The 14,484-nt window shown below is 44.8% G+C and overlaps 1 long non-coding RNA gene across 2 annotated transcripts in view; it reads right to left on the bottom strand.

Annotated features, from left to right (window-relative positions):
• Window positions 1-14,304, bottom strand: part of LOC109312651 — a 19,703-nt gene extending 5,399 nt beyond the window's left edge. The window contains exons 1-4 of one of the 2 annotated variants that reach the window (XR_002101884.1): window positions 14,277-14,304; window positions 10,957-11,013; window positions 7,406-7,544; window positions 5,502-6,408 (exon numbers count right to left, since the gene is read on the bottom strand). This is a non-coding gene — a long non-coding RNA (uncharacterized LOC109312651). Of the gene's footprint in view, window positions 1-5,501; window positions 6,409-7,405; window positions 7,545-10,956; window positions 11,014-14,276 lie in introns of those variants that run through there. The other variant, XR_002101885.1, reaches the window with a different exon arrangement.
• Between the last annotated feature and the right edge of the window lie 180 nt (window positions 14,305-14,484).

Genomic DNA, 14,484 nt, shown 5'->3' with positions numbered 1-14,484 from the left:
TTGCCTAGGATCGAGGTGAGACTAACTGGCCTATAGTTTCCCGGGTCCTCCTTCCTGCCTTTTTTGAAGATAGGGACCACGTTGGCCCTCTTCCAGTCCTCCGGTGCCTCACCAGAGCACCACGAGTGCTCATAAAGTTGTGCCAGGGGACTTGCAATGACCTCGGCCAGTTCCTTTAGAACTCTAGGATGGAGATCATCCGGGCCAGCTGACTTGAATACGTTTTGTTCCTGGTTCTCTCACCAACTCACCGCATAACCAGTAATAAGTCCCCTGTGGTCCAAATTTAAAAAAAAGGGCCTCTAATGTTTATTGCCCCCATTTTTCTTGGGTGCCTGGACTACACTGTGTTCCACACTTCTAACAAGTGTAGATGCTTCCAGCTGGACAACTAAACAGTGGGACACCAAAGGGTAGAAGTCACTTGTGAAAATGAGCATGGTAACATAGATAAACATGTATTTATTCACCTGTACTCTGGGAAGTACCTGCCAATCACACAGGAGGGCTGTGACCTTGTGTGAACTTCTGTAGTTTGGGAAGTCCCTTTTTTTATGTTCCTCTCCATATTTGTTCAATTGGCAAACCATGTCCTTTTAGGACTATACTTACAGATTGTACAGAACTCTCTAACCCTCCCTGACATGTTTGTTCTTCAGCCCAGTTACTTTCCCATTGTCCCTCTCAAAATTTATGTCATCTTGTACCAGCTTTAATGCACGTTCCGCATGTCCTGCATTGTATTTTATTCCAAATCACTCTCTTAAGCATTGACTGACTCTGTGCTTCTGTATGGAATGGCTGTGAAGCAAGTTAATTCAGCAATCATCATGCACCAAACAACAGGCCCCGTATGAGCCTGATAGATTCATCACTGTTAATGTCAACTATGAGATAGTTAAGTTATAGCTATGAAGGAAAAGAGAAAAGTCCAACTGAAAACATAACTTACTTTTCCGTGACAGACCATGGGCCCATTAAACTTCAACTGAACTTCACTCCAAACTGGGAGGTGGACCCTTGCCGAAGTTTATTTTTTTCCTTCCCCATTTGGGATTTTTTAAAAATAACACCAGCAGCAGAACTATGCTAGGAAAAAACCCCATCAAACTACAGCCCTACAAAAAGGAGGGAATCTTGGTAGCAACTGCACTTTTATTCCCTCCAGAAAGCTTGATGCACAGATTCAAAATGAAGGATGTGTGTCAGCTGGTAGGTCGGTCCCTAAGGCTGTCTGGTGACCTACATGCTACTATGGGGGGAAATAACACCATAGTCACTTAAAGGGAGGCTGGTAAAAGTGACAAATGTGGATTAAGTTCCATGAGAAGAGGGCAGAGTGCTGCACAGAAAGACACTGCAGGTGTGTTGCATCCTGCTGACATGACGGCATCTAATTCTGACCTTCATAGATAACTAAATCTCCTGTTGAAGAGATACAGATAAGCAGTTTTTACCTAACATGCAAGAGCTGGAAACTAAAGAAAAGTTTAAAACTTTTCATGGCACAATGGCAGGCTTTTCCAGCAAGAGGGAAATCAACACAGGGTGAGAGGTTCTCTGGTATGGTGGATTACCAGCTGGCCTTTGGACCACTAAAATCCTACTTACATCCTCAACACAGAATCAACATCCATGTGTTGGCCCGCTGCAGAGAGGTAGATTACATCCTATAAAGAGCTTAATTGTAACCAGAGAGGGACTAACGTAATGCATGTTATTTAATGTCATCGGCAGGATAGGGGTCAGGCTAAAACACAAGCATTTTAGGGGGCAGGCGTTTCTGCCTTCACAAACCTCTTAACAATCAATTAACACCTGCTAAAAGGGGCTAGGAAAAATGCTACTAAAGGCTTTCCTTTCCTAGAGTTATTTGGGCATTGCTTTTGCACTTTGATTCACACTTTACCATAACCTGAAACAATTTGCAACTGTAGGCAAAATCTGAATGCCAGTGTGTAAGGACCAGGAGCTGGCAGTGAGGAGGCTCCTTTATAGGCATGTCTTCCCCCTCCTGTCAGGGAACGCCCCCTTCTTTATAAGACATCTAAGAGCAACTGTACTGCAGCCATGCCCCAAGCATTTCTCCTTACTCCTCTCCACCTGACGTAGCAGTATGTCTCTCTTCTCTTTTGTTCTGCCAAATTATTGGCCTGGGAAAGCAGCATGCTCTATATGTGCTTGCTGGACTGGCACAGTGGATTCCCTTTCTGGTGAATGAAGCTTGACTAAAAAGGGAGAGAGGCTTCTTGAAAGGAAAGACTTTACTGAAACATGCTGAAGTGTTTCAGGCATTGACAACTGCCCATTCCATTCTACAGGGGGTCTGTGGGACCGATTCTTCTGGGAAGTTGTGTAGCATCCTGCTAACACTGCAACAGCAGTGGTGGAGGTGCTAGTGGGGACAGAGCAGCAGTGTTTTGAGTAAAACACATTGTCCCCTACCTTTGCTAAGGCAGGCACCAACAAGGACAAATGGTATTTCCTTAGTTGAGTTCACTCAGCTGAATTAATTCTGCTCAACAGAAACTCTGTTAACTTGAACGTCAAGCCAGTGAGTGAAGCCTTGGTCCACTGACATTGACGGCAAAATAGCTATTGGCTTTACGAAGGCCAGAAGTTCACCCACTGTATTAGGTGAGTTCAACTACCCCAATTAAGCAAAGAAAGCTTTATTTCCCTACATTGGACAAAACCTGCACAACATGGTAGTGACAACATCTTTGTACTGTCTATGCCAATGCTCCCATAGTTTGCTCGAGTTACCAGTTAGAGATTTCCTACAAAAGTTTAGTGCTTTTATAAACATAACTGGCATTGATGGGCATTTTGATGGCTTTTAAAGTAGTTCTACATTTAGGTCCAAAATATTTTCTTGTTTTGCTTGAGTAAGACTTGACCTGCACACATTGTAGTGGTTTAAGTGACGGAGTGATTTTTTTTAAACATGTTTTCTGTGGGTACTACTTTTGCATAGAGGCTCCAAGATTAGTTAAACTGATGGAAGCTGTTTTATACCATGTGGGTTTATACTGCATAATTTTATTTATCTGAGTCTGCATATAGAAAAGAACAAACACAGACTGTATACACGTTGCTGTTCAGGACCCAACACACAATCCATAGTGTGGTTTGTGGCATTGGCTGATATGAAATGTATCCAAAGAAGGTGGAATAAAAAATATCAAGCATGTGCAATTCTGAGTACAGCGAACAGGAGTCAGATGCATGGGGGAATTCTTTCTAGCAGGCAATCGGATGATGCATCGAAGCACAAAATTTAATTATGTCCATACCATTATAGCTCCAAACGTTACTGATGATCATAAAATTATCCAGCTGTGTTGAAAAGCTGGACACAGCACTCCCCCCTATTGACTGCTCATAAGTAAATGAATCTTTTGTTTTCCATGATGCCATTTCTCCCCTTCTAAATTTAGTGATTGCAGAATTAGAAATAAAATACAACATTTGGTGCAGTGTTTTCAGTGCCATGCTGGCTTCTATTTTTTGCTAAAATCATCACGTGAGTGAGCTCAACATTCCATATTTCTAGCCTATTCCCATGATCGAACCAGGTATAATGGTGTGGCATGATAACAAATCACAGTCTTGAGAGGCCCCATGCCTGGTCCCAGATGCTTCCCTTCATGCAGGAAGACAGTTAATGGAAAGGGCATGCTGATTCTGAATACTCCACAAGGCTACCTAACAACCCCCTGAAGAGGCTAGGATGTCACCATTAGGCAAGTAGCAAGATTGGCACTTGCAAAATCCCTATGGGGCGGGAGCAGAGCTGGAACAAAGAGGTTGTGGAATCTCCATCCTTGGAAGTTTCCAAGAGCAGTTTAGACAAACCCATGAGTGAAGTTGTTTAGATAGGGATGATTCTGCCTTGAGCAGAGGCTGCATTACACGAACTCCTGAGGGCCTTGCCAGCCTGCCTTTTCTATGAATCTATGATCCCAGAAGGAAGCTGTTGGAGATTCAGGGGTCAATTTTCAAAGTCACCAATCAAGTACCCCAAGAAATTGCCCTTCTGTGCCTCCCAGAAGCACAGCAAGTGGTGGATATGCCAAGCTGCCATCAGTCCAACCAGGATCACTATATGTGGATCAGTTCCTGTTCCCAGAGGAGCATCCTCTATAGTGTGGCTGCTCCCCAACTCTATTCTTCCTCCAGCCCGAAACTCTTCCTAAATACCCATGGCACCTTAGTCATGCTGCACTGGTGCAGAGGGGGTTCTGTAGGTGATTGAATATTTCCTATGTGCCCCAGACTGTCACTGAGGGTGGTCTGAGCAGAAAGAATGTAAGCTCAGTTCAAGCCTTGACTCATAAAGCTGTTACTGGGATGTCTCACAGAATGTCTCTCTCCTCATCATGAGGCTTCACTACAATAGCCATCATCCATGGAAACAAAAGTAGGAATGTACCGACAACTCAGCTGAGATGTGCAGGACTGGGCTATCCCAGCAGCTGACCCAGGGATTTGGAACGCATTACCGTAGGAGCTGAAAATGCCCACAAACCTGGCTGCATTTAGATGGAAATGCCAAACCAATCTGTTTGCCATAGCTGACCCCAGAATATACATTAAAATCTAAGTGCACAGTCTGGGAAATAAGGGAGAGAACCATAGAACAATTCCCTGTAAGCTTCAGGTGATTTGGGCTCCACATTCTGTGATGAAAGACAGAGTTGATAAGAGAGGATAAGAAAAAGTAAAAACCAGATATTAAAGATGTCACCAGCTCTGGTACCAGTAACAGCACTGAGGATTCGAGTGGAAATGACTGCAGTGCTTGAGCTCCTTTTACGCTTTTTATGTTGGTGGTTCCCTTTTAATTTTCCTCAGTAAGACAATGAACTCAAGTCAATTCTACTTTCTGTTTAGGATCAGTTTGCTGTTTTAATTCTGCACTTTCACAAGCATTGGTAACAGCTATAAAACCCACCCAAAATAAATCTCAACTAAAACTACATTTGGACTTAAGCAACTGGGTTAGCGAGTGTGTGAGTAAAGAAAAGCTGATGGCAAAATTGTAATTTAGTGATGAGATGTAGTGATATACTGTATTTGGATGCTACTGAGATCCTCAGACAAAAGCCGCTCCAGCTATAGGACAATCTTATTTTTGTAGAAAAGACAGATTGGCCAAAACTGTTACCATCTCACTGAATTCACATTGACACAGAACTTGAATGTGTTCCATGCACTCTAGATGAAATTAATTATTCAGATGGCCAGTCCATAGTTTATGCACTCCTTATGTTCTACTGAATCAAAGGCCTTGTTTCAACCCCCTACACCAGAGCAATTTTCACCCACTGTGCAACAACATGCAGGCTATTATTCATGAAAACAAGTAAAACATTTTTTAATACTGAAATAACTAAGAATAAAAGTTAAGATAACTTGAAGGGTACCAAGAGGAGGAACCCTAATTAATGTGAAAAAGTGATTAAATGGATCCTTCCCATAACTATCTACAAAGCTTGTTTTTTTTGTCCCACAGGTTTGTTTTTTTGAATATCCTATTCCACCTCTAATCTCCTGTTTCATGTTGATGAAAAGATGTTGTTTCTGTTGTGCTTGTCAGCATGCATCAGATGCACTTGATCAACACTTACCATGTGTTTTGACCAAAAGATTTGTGATATATCACAAAAAGAACAAAGCCGAAGACTTGCAAATTAAACAGATCAGTCAGTCTCTCCTGGGGAGTGACCAAGAGCCCCAAAACAGGGCCCTGCACTGACTCTTACACTGCACACTCCAAATGCTGAAATCAGGCTACATGGTTGCTGCTCCAGGAGTGCCAGGGACACACAGCCCCACAATGAGGCACTCCCTGAGGGCAATCCTGAGAGCACTCCTGGTGCTGCACCAACACAGCAAGCAGTGTGTACAGAATGAGAGCAAGTGGGCTGAGTGAGGGCTTGTTCCTTAACAGTGGTCTCATGACTGCCAAGGAGTCATCGACACTGCAATCCAGAGATGAGACTGCAGCCTGGCAAATCGTACCTGGGTTAGCTCTGCACTAGCACCAACAACAAAGCAACTGCTGCAACACATGCTCCAGCAACAAAGTACTGCTTTCCTGACTGCACAGAGCTGCTATAGGCAGACTGCTCCCAGTATCTGCAAGAGCTAGTCCAAAGCTAACTAACATCTGGCCATCAGTTGCAATCACACTTCTGGATCTCAGTGTAGACATAGCCCTCCTATCAGAATGATGAAGGTCAAAGTGGATTTGCAAGGGAAGATTAGCAGACCTGTCAGACCAGAGAGAAAGTGCATTTTTTTCTGTCTTTCAGGAACATATTGTACTTTGCTTCTGTTGACACAACTCCAGGGCGCATCATCCAGCCAGTCCAGCACAGGGGATGGGAAAGTGTTTTCCCCCTGCAAGGTTAAACACATTTTGCAGAACTATCCAGCCCTAAAGGCCTAAAGCAGAGTCCTTATTCTACCAGTTCAAGCTTTTCCCCTGGGCCCCTCTCACCACAGTAATTTCACACCACCCTATATGTAACTATTATGAAACCTTCTTAGTACACACTTCAAAGCACTTCTCTGTTAAGGTTTCCTTGTCTCTTACAAACCATCCTTCCCTCTGCTGCTAGCACAAATAACTCATTGGAAACATAATACTTAAAACTGTTTGCAAAGGCATTTATGTATAAGTAGGCAATCTTGTTCTTTTCTTATTAGTGGTTGTGGTGAAATAGCTGTTCTTTGCTGGGACGCTTGCTGAGACTTTTGCCTAGAATTTCCTATTAAATCTCCTTCAGAGGAGGGCAGTCCTGCTCCCACTGCATTCAGCAGGAAGCCATGCCTGTGTGCAGACTGGGGGTGGGCTCATGACAGTGCTGAGAGATGACAAGAGGACTAGGTGTCATGTTTACCTGCCAGTTCAGGATTTCTGTCAGGCAGGATTTTGGCACTGTGTCCCTGCAGATATGAGGAAAAGCTGAGCAAAAGGTTTGGCCCATCTGAAATGGGACCAAACCAGTTCAGTGCTTGTCCCTCAGAAGGATCTAGCACCATTGAACACTGTAGGGAAGAAGGAAGCAGCACCGTGCCTAGCAACTGAAATTAAATTATCTTGGGGTGAAATAGCTGCAACTACCTTACAGTACAGAGTAGTGCTACCCAGTGGGTCACAGCAGACTCTTTCTAGCTGACAGAACATGGATTCAGAGTGCAGACCACTGAGTCACTCAGAAATCCCCCAAGGGACTTCCTCTCCAGACATTGCTTCCATTTGGTTTCTTGATCACCTGATGTGAGCTGACCAGAACCCAGCCTCAGTATTATGGCTGCAAGGTTCAGATATGTAGGCAGCAGAATTTGCAGGCATAATTTCTTGAATCGTTTCTGAAGATTGGCCACATTTCACCTTTTTGATCCGTGTGCTTGAGAAATCCTGTCTTCACAGAGCAAACAACTGGAGTAGAGACCCAAGGCTTGTGTTCTGCTCTCCCGGGAGGTAGATGCAGCCTGGCTTGAACTAGTCTGAAATGTTCGTCAGCCTGATCCTATAAAAGGCAAAAACCAAATTCTGAGAGACGTCAGCTGAGAGAGCATTTCCTCTGGGTGTTGGGAAAGCAGGAAACTCCAGGGCAAAGAACCAGCCCGTGACAGCATGTCCAGAGTGTACAAATGAACTTAGAGGGCGCAGGGATCCAAACCTGGCTTGAGTCACAAATTCCTCCCAAAGCATTCATATACCTTTTGGTGCAACATTACGTAACATCAGCCTCGCTCTTGAAAATCTGCCAGCTTTCACTAATAGAAGAGCTGAAAGGAGGAGGTGAGAATAAAAACAAATAAATACACGCACACAGAGGCAAAATAGAGGCAGCTACCTACACACTAGGCCAGCTTCTCAGATTGTCAGCAGGAGAGGAAATGCAAGGTGCAACAGTTATTTGGGACTGACACCAGCATGAGTGGGATAGAAAGTACATCCATAGGTCTGGCTCTCCTAAGTTACTGAAGGTGGGAATCGCCATGCACAGAAGGACTCACTCACATCAGTGACCATCTTGGGTGGAGAGATGAGGGCTCAGTCTACCTAGATCAGCTCTTGGCTGCTTCTGGGTGTACTCATGCTTCTGGCTCACAGATTATGTTCTTTTAATCAATCGTGAGGAATTTCTCTCCTCTCTCAATTTCTTGTAGCCCCTGACTTTGGGGTCTCTGCTTTCTTGAGAACCACTGTTGTGGTCTTTCTTTGCTGCCGGATTCCAGCCTGACATTCCTCTGTGGCATTCGGGAGCCTCTGTCACTAGGGCACAGAAGAGCACCCTCTTCAAACTGGGGGAACAAAACTCCACGTGAAATTTACCTGCCTCCTATTTCAGCCCAGCCAGATGAATGACCCAATTCTCCTTCCCTCCTACCATCAGTCAGGTAGGATGCCACTCCAGTCACCAGCTGTGCTACATGGGTGTCAAATCCATCTGAGTGGAGGGGAGGAGGCCACATGCAACATAGCAGCTGCTCTATCTTCCTAGCTGTGCAGAGCACATTTCATAGAGGCTCCAAAGCAACACTAGTTTACTGAGCAGCCTGGCAGCCAGAGCAAAGGCCACTACTTTAAGTGCTTTCTTCAGTGGCAGCCGGGCATCCTCAGCTCAGAGTACAGCATTCGCTTCAGACCTTTTTCTGTGGGAGAATGCAATTCCTCAGGTAAAGGTGCCTTCAATAAAAGGAGGCATGAAAGTGAGCTTACTCTGTTAAGTGCTTTCTACTCCTGCCCTGCCCACATTTCTCTCACACAAGCAGAGGAGAGAGAAAGAAGAGCAGCGGTCATAGCACATGCTGCTCTGTGTGGGTTTCTCAAGAAACACTAAGCAGCCCTTTGTCTAAGCTTTGCCATGCTGTGTGTATTTTTTCTGCGGTAATCAGCTAAGCACTATGGAAGCCCACAAGAGTTTTTTAGCCACAGCTACAAAACTGAGACTTTGGCTGAACAGAGATTCCTGACCTACAAAGGGAGTTTGGTTACCTCTCAAAATAATGTCAAGCGATTCATTACAGCTGTTCCCAACTTAATGTATGACAGTCTTCCTTAGCCCTATTTCTCCTCATACTCTGAACGACGGGCTAGACCTTCACTATGCTTGGCCAGAGGAGCTCGGCTGGGGCCTGACATCAGTCAGACGTTCCCTGGGACTGATCTTCCACAAAACTAATAGATCTATCTCGGTGCAATTGGTTTTTTGGTAGAAGCCCTGGTGTGGACACAGTTCTATCCGTGTAAAGGTGGCTCAGGCCACATTTACACAAGGAGTGTAGGAGTGGTACAGGTAACACACGAACTGCCAGCATTGTCATTTTGCTACAGCACATGCACACTCAGCTGCCTTAGCCAAGCAGCAGGTCCCCACGGAAAGTGGCTGCAGCAGCAAAAGGCAGAGAGCACTATGAGTAGGCATCCCAGCATCCCCTGTGCCACTCACTGCCTTGTCTGCTATTTTGCAGTGCATTGTAGGATACCTGCAGACCACGAAGGGATTATGAGCACTTATGTCATTTTCCCATAATTCCCTATGGTCCCTCCCACAATGTACTTTTTCCAAGATAGTTTCCAATCTGGTTACCTTCTCGCTGTCAGAAAATGGGTGCTTAACCACAGAGAGGAGTTATTGTGTCTTGTTTTTTAAACTAGGCACCTATTTCTTACAGCAGAGTTATTTGCATATAGAAATAGTAATATCTATGAGGCTTTTAAAATTAATGAAGCTAAACTGAATTAAGTGCCCTCTGATTCCAAATAATGGTGTGCACAGGGGTAGGCTGCACTTTAGGTAACCTACCTTCAATTTGGGCCTTGCATTAATGCAGATTAATTTTTCTAAGTTCCCTAGTGTAGATGTACCCCAGGAAAATGACTCTTAGGCAAACACAAAACTCCCTGTGGGAACCTGTCAATTTTTTCAACCACTTTTTTTTCAGATGTGCTCAGAGTTCTGCTGGCAACACTTTGTAGAGTGGAGTCAACCTAGGCAAGTACTCAACTGTCTTGTGAGCTCTTGTTCCAAACAGGAAGCTGACCTGTTCAGCCATAGGGTTGGGGGCAAAACCACCCCCAACCACTGGTTTCACTCCAGCACACACCTCTGTCTGAATTAAACTGTCACCATCTTAAACAAAATAGAAAACCTCAAGCTTCAGCAAAAAAAGTGAATCCCAAATGAATAACAGGGAGAAAGTTTCCTTAGATGGAAAGAACAGGATATATGTCTGTAAATAACAGGAGCCATGGAAACTTGTAATCCATGTTTAAAATCCAGCTTGCAAAAGCCAACATTTAACTCAACATTTTATTCTTGAAATGTTTGAAAATCCCCATTCTTTGTTTAACACAAACATACAGACTGTCATCAACTTGACAAACCCATGACCTCAGTCAAGGGAAATAGCAGGGAGTTAACATCTCTTGCAATCCTTACATTTAGAGAAACTAAAAATAAAAGAGCATTCACTCGGGGGGGGGGGGGGGGCGGGGCGGGAAATAGTCCCTAAACAACTCAGATCATAAGCAACCCTACAATAAATAAAACAGTGGGTGTATGTAAGAGAGGAGAAAAACTGGTAAGCAAAGACAGTTCACGTTCAGGCGTCCAAGGAATTCTGCTCAGGCAGTGATTTATTTGTGGAATTTCTAAAGTGAAGGGAGGAAACTGTGCAAAGGTATCAAAGCTGTAAAGCAAGATAAATAGCATGTCACCATATATTTAGCAAACTGTAAAGCAAGCCTCAGAAAAATAGACAGAGGAAGGGAAATAGATGTAGTCTATGCTGGAAAGTTATTGAATGCCTACAGCCAGCATGCAAACAGTTTGAGGGATGGAGGGATTTCCCCCAGCTATTTCCCCTCTAGAAATAAATCACTGTTTTAAACAACATTGGGGAAATAATAATTTCAAGCCATTAAAATACCTTGGCTGAATCCCTCTTTTCATCAGTGAAGCTGTTGTTGGGGGACGTTGCCATTTTCTGCAAAGAAAAATAAGTTCATTTAAAAATATTTAATTTTAAAGTGGCTTTTTAATAACTGTAGTTCAGCATACATTCGATTCATATGAATTATGTATTGTTATTAAAACAAGGTTCATGTAGCAATGTAAATGTAAAAAAGGACTCGGCAGAAAAGGGTCTGATTCTGAAAAGGATGCTTCCTATCCTCCACCAAGACCACTGGGAATTGATGATGCTCTGCACTGCACATGGTTTGACTCAGAGTACAAAGGCCCAATTCTGCACACATGAACAACTTTCACATGTGTGAGTGGTCCTATTGACTTCCATGATTGCAGGACAGAGCCCTCAGAGACTGTTTCTGCACAGTGCTCAGCCCCACCAGTACCTATGGAAATCCATAAGTCAAAAGGACTCAGCACCTCAAAAAAGATGCTCAAAGAGGTTGAGACACTTGATCTGAGCCAAAAAGCTGAAAAGCAAGAGAAAATTATGATTTTTTTTGTTAAAAATGTGTCTTTTATATATATATATAGGTTATATATATATATAGGTTTTTATACACACACACCTTCTAGTCACTGTTCATTACCTACTTAACTGACCAGAAGAACACCTGTGCACCTGATACAATATATGCACCCACAGAAAATGCTGAAATACAGTACAAGAAGATCTAGAGACATTACTGGCAAGACAAAATGGGAAGGATTCCCTGGAAGTATGAGGCCTCTTTTGGCACACCTCTGTTGAGTTGAGGCAAGTCAGCATGTAAAAACTTGGCCCTCTGAATTAAAGCAGGGACAGTGAGAGAAGGCATACAGTAGGCAAGAATGGAGAAGCTGTTCCAAGGGAAGAAGCAGCATGAAAACAGCTGTAAGCTTATGAATGGAGTCACACAAATCAATCTGGAGTAACCTCACTCTCTTTGAGGGGGTTACTTTGGATTGATATCAGTGGGATGGAGATTAGCATTTGGCTCAGGTGCATTCATTGCCATAAGCAGTCACTTGGGAAAGTATAAAGTCACATTTGAAAAGTGGCAAATGCCTGTGCTATAGATGGTCCATATCTATACCACTGCAAAGGCCTCTTCCTTATTGGCTTCTTTCCTGTTGCACACCATGTACAAGTGCCCAAGGTGTGCTGAGATGGCATGTCTCCTGCTTTATCACCACAGTGAACCTGAACTCTGCCCTAGCCTGACCAAGATAATGAGCTGTTATGATTATTATATAACTGTCAGTGTGAGGCATCCAGCTTACACAAAAAGGAGCAGGAGAGGTGGGAATTGAATTAACACAGTCATCCCTGTAAATTAAACTCAGAATAAATAAACCAATTAAACAATATTCAATCAGAGATGCAAAGAAGTGAGCAAGAGTAGAGGCCAGCACAGGCCAACTCCCTGCAAATGTAATTGTTTTTTTTCAATCTCTGGACTGATTTTAATTTTGTGTACGCCTCTGCCTTGCAATTGTGTTGCTGCTGCATGCAGAATAAAACAAGAAAACCCTGCAATAAACATAACGTATCTAAAAATGAGCACACTGATTGCTGTGGCTGTCTCCTGAGGATTTCTGAGCACCTTGCAGGCATCCTGCAAATACTGACAGCTCCACGATGAGGTTCATGTGCATAAAGTTACTCACATGTATAAAGGGTTGTCTGCACAGGGGAAGCTACTGTGAAATCAGCCAGGGTGAGAATTTAAAGTACGGAGGCTATTCTGCACAAAGGGTCTTTTAGTTTCAAATAAAGGTGTTCATACAGAAGGGCTTGTGTGGAATAGCTCTGTCTGGGGAGCGCTTGCATGTGGTTTAGCTCCATTCACTAAATGCACAAATCCACTACCCCACACAGGGAGTGAATGCAGAATAATAACTGTACTTCAAATGCCAGCCCAACTTGATTTCACTACAGTTTCCTCAAGAAAGGCAAGCCGCAGCCTGACTAACTCTAAATGAGTCGGCATGGGCAGGTGTTTTGTAGGGCCATGTGAAGCTTTGGTCCCTGATTCATTCAATTCAGAGGAAATTTGGCCCAATTTGGTGGTCGAACGGAAACATTTGCCCATGGGCAATGTCTCTGAATCAAATTGGGACCCTCTGAATGAATTCAGACATACAGACAGCTTTAAATGTTTTTTCTATATACCTCTAGGTAGCAGGTGGCTCATGAACGCTGAGGTGCTGGGGCGCATGGAGCGTCCCACAGGAGCGCGGGGAGCTCCCCAGTGCACCTGGCAGCAGACTCAGAAGCTGACCAGAAGTGCTTCTGGTCTCACCAGAGAGCGTGCTGGGCCCCCCACACCCAACGGCTCGGCGGGGTGCACCAACTGCTGAGCTGGGGACGATGCGGGGGGCTTTCGGTTCACTGCTGAGCATGTGGGGGCCCCCCACTCCCATGGGGCACTCCATGTGCCCCAGCATCGCAGCGATCATGAGCTGCCTGCTACCTCGAGGTATGTAGAAAAAAACATTTAAAGCTGTCTGTATGTTCGAATCCATTTGGAGGGTCCCATCTTGATTCGGAGAGATTAAAGGGTCCTCTAATTCAATTTGGATTCTGAGATTCAGCCACTGAATCAGGTCAAATTCTTCATGATCTGTTGAGGTCCCTTCCGACCCTAGTGTCTATCAAATCAGCCATGTCTATGTCCAAATCACCGATTCGCCAAATCAGCGTTGAATCTTTAGATTCGGATTAATCAAATCGGGGAAAGCAATCCGAATCAACGAATCGAATCGGCGTCCCCCAATTTGGGCCAAATCCAAATCGACTAGGCCCTGCTTTGCACACCCCTGCTGTTTCGCAATTGATTTTTATTTTTTTGTGGTGATTTCTGTCCTTCGATGAGTCCTCCTGGTTCGCAGGGGCTGGACTATATTACCGAACTCAGCTCTAGACCACCCCATCCCGTCTATACACCCATTTCACAGATGCAACCGCTGACCCACAGTCCCTCAGCAAATGCCATCATCTGACCCCAGCTGCTTTTGCCTGCCCAGGGCAGTCGAGGTCCCTTTCAACCCTGAATAGTATCAGTGAATCTATACACCCCTGCATCTCTCCCGGTGGGGGGTCCTGGGCGGACCTGGGGCTGGAGGAAGAATGGGGTAGGACTTGCAATGCCCACTGAGACACTACCCCACGGGCTGATGTTTCCAGGGGCACATCCAGCTGGTGGAAGTGGGGGTCTACTGGCAGAGGCGCAGGCCGTCCACCGTCCACCCTCCTCCACCTCCTCAGTGGTTCAGTTTAACCCATGCTAAACTGACCCGCTCCAGCTCCAAGCCGGGTCAGGGGGAAGGGCTATTGCGGGAACCCCAGCTATTACTCCGCACCTGTGCAGGATGAAGGGAGCGGGAACACGAACCCTCCACACCCACACTCGCTCTGAGGCGACTGCTGAACGGATCTAGTCCCCTCGCCCCGCCCCTGGGGCGGAAGGATTCGGTGCAGTGGAAAGTCTTGCCGCCTCTCTGC

The sequence above is a fragment of the Crocodylus porosus genome, unplaced genomic scaffold (assembly GCF_001723895.1).
Source record: "Crocodylus porosus isolate Cpor-Errol unplaced genomic scaffold, CroPor_comp1, whole genome shotgun sequence".
NCBI classification, from domain to species: domain Eukaryota; kingdom Metazoa; phylum Chordata; order Crocodylia; family Crocodylidae; genus Crocodylus; species Crocodylus porosus.
Note: the sequence above shows the minus strand (reverse complement) of the source record. Positions and strands in the feature narration are given on the sequence as shown.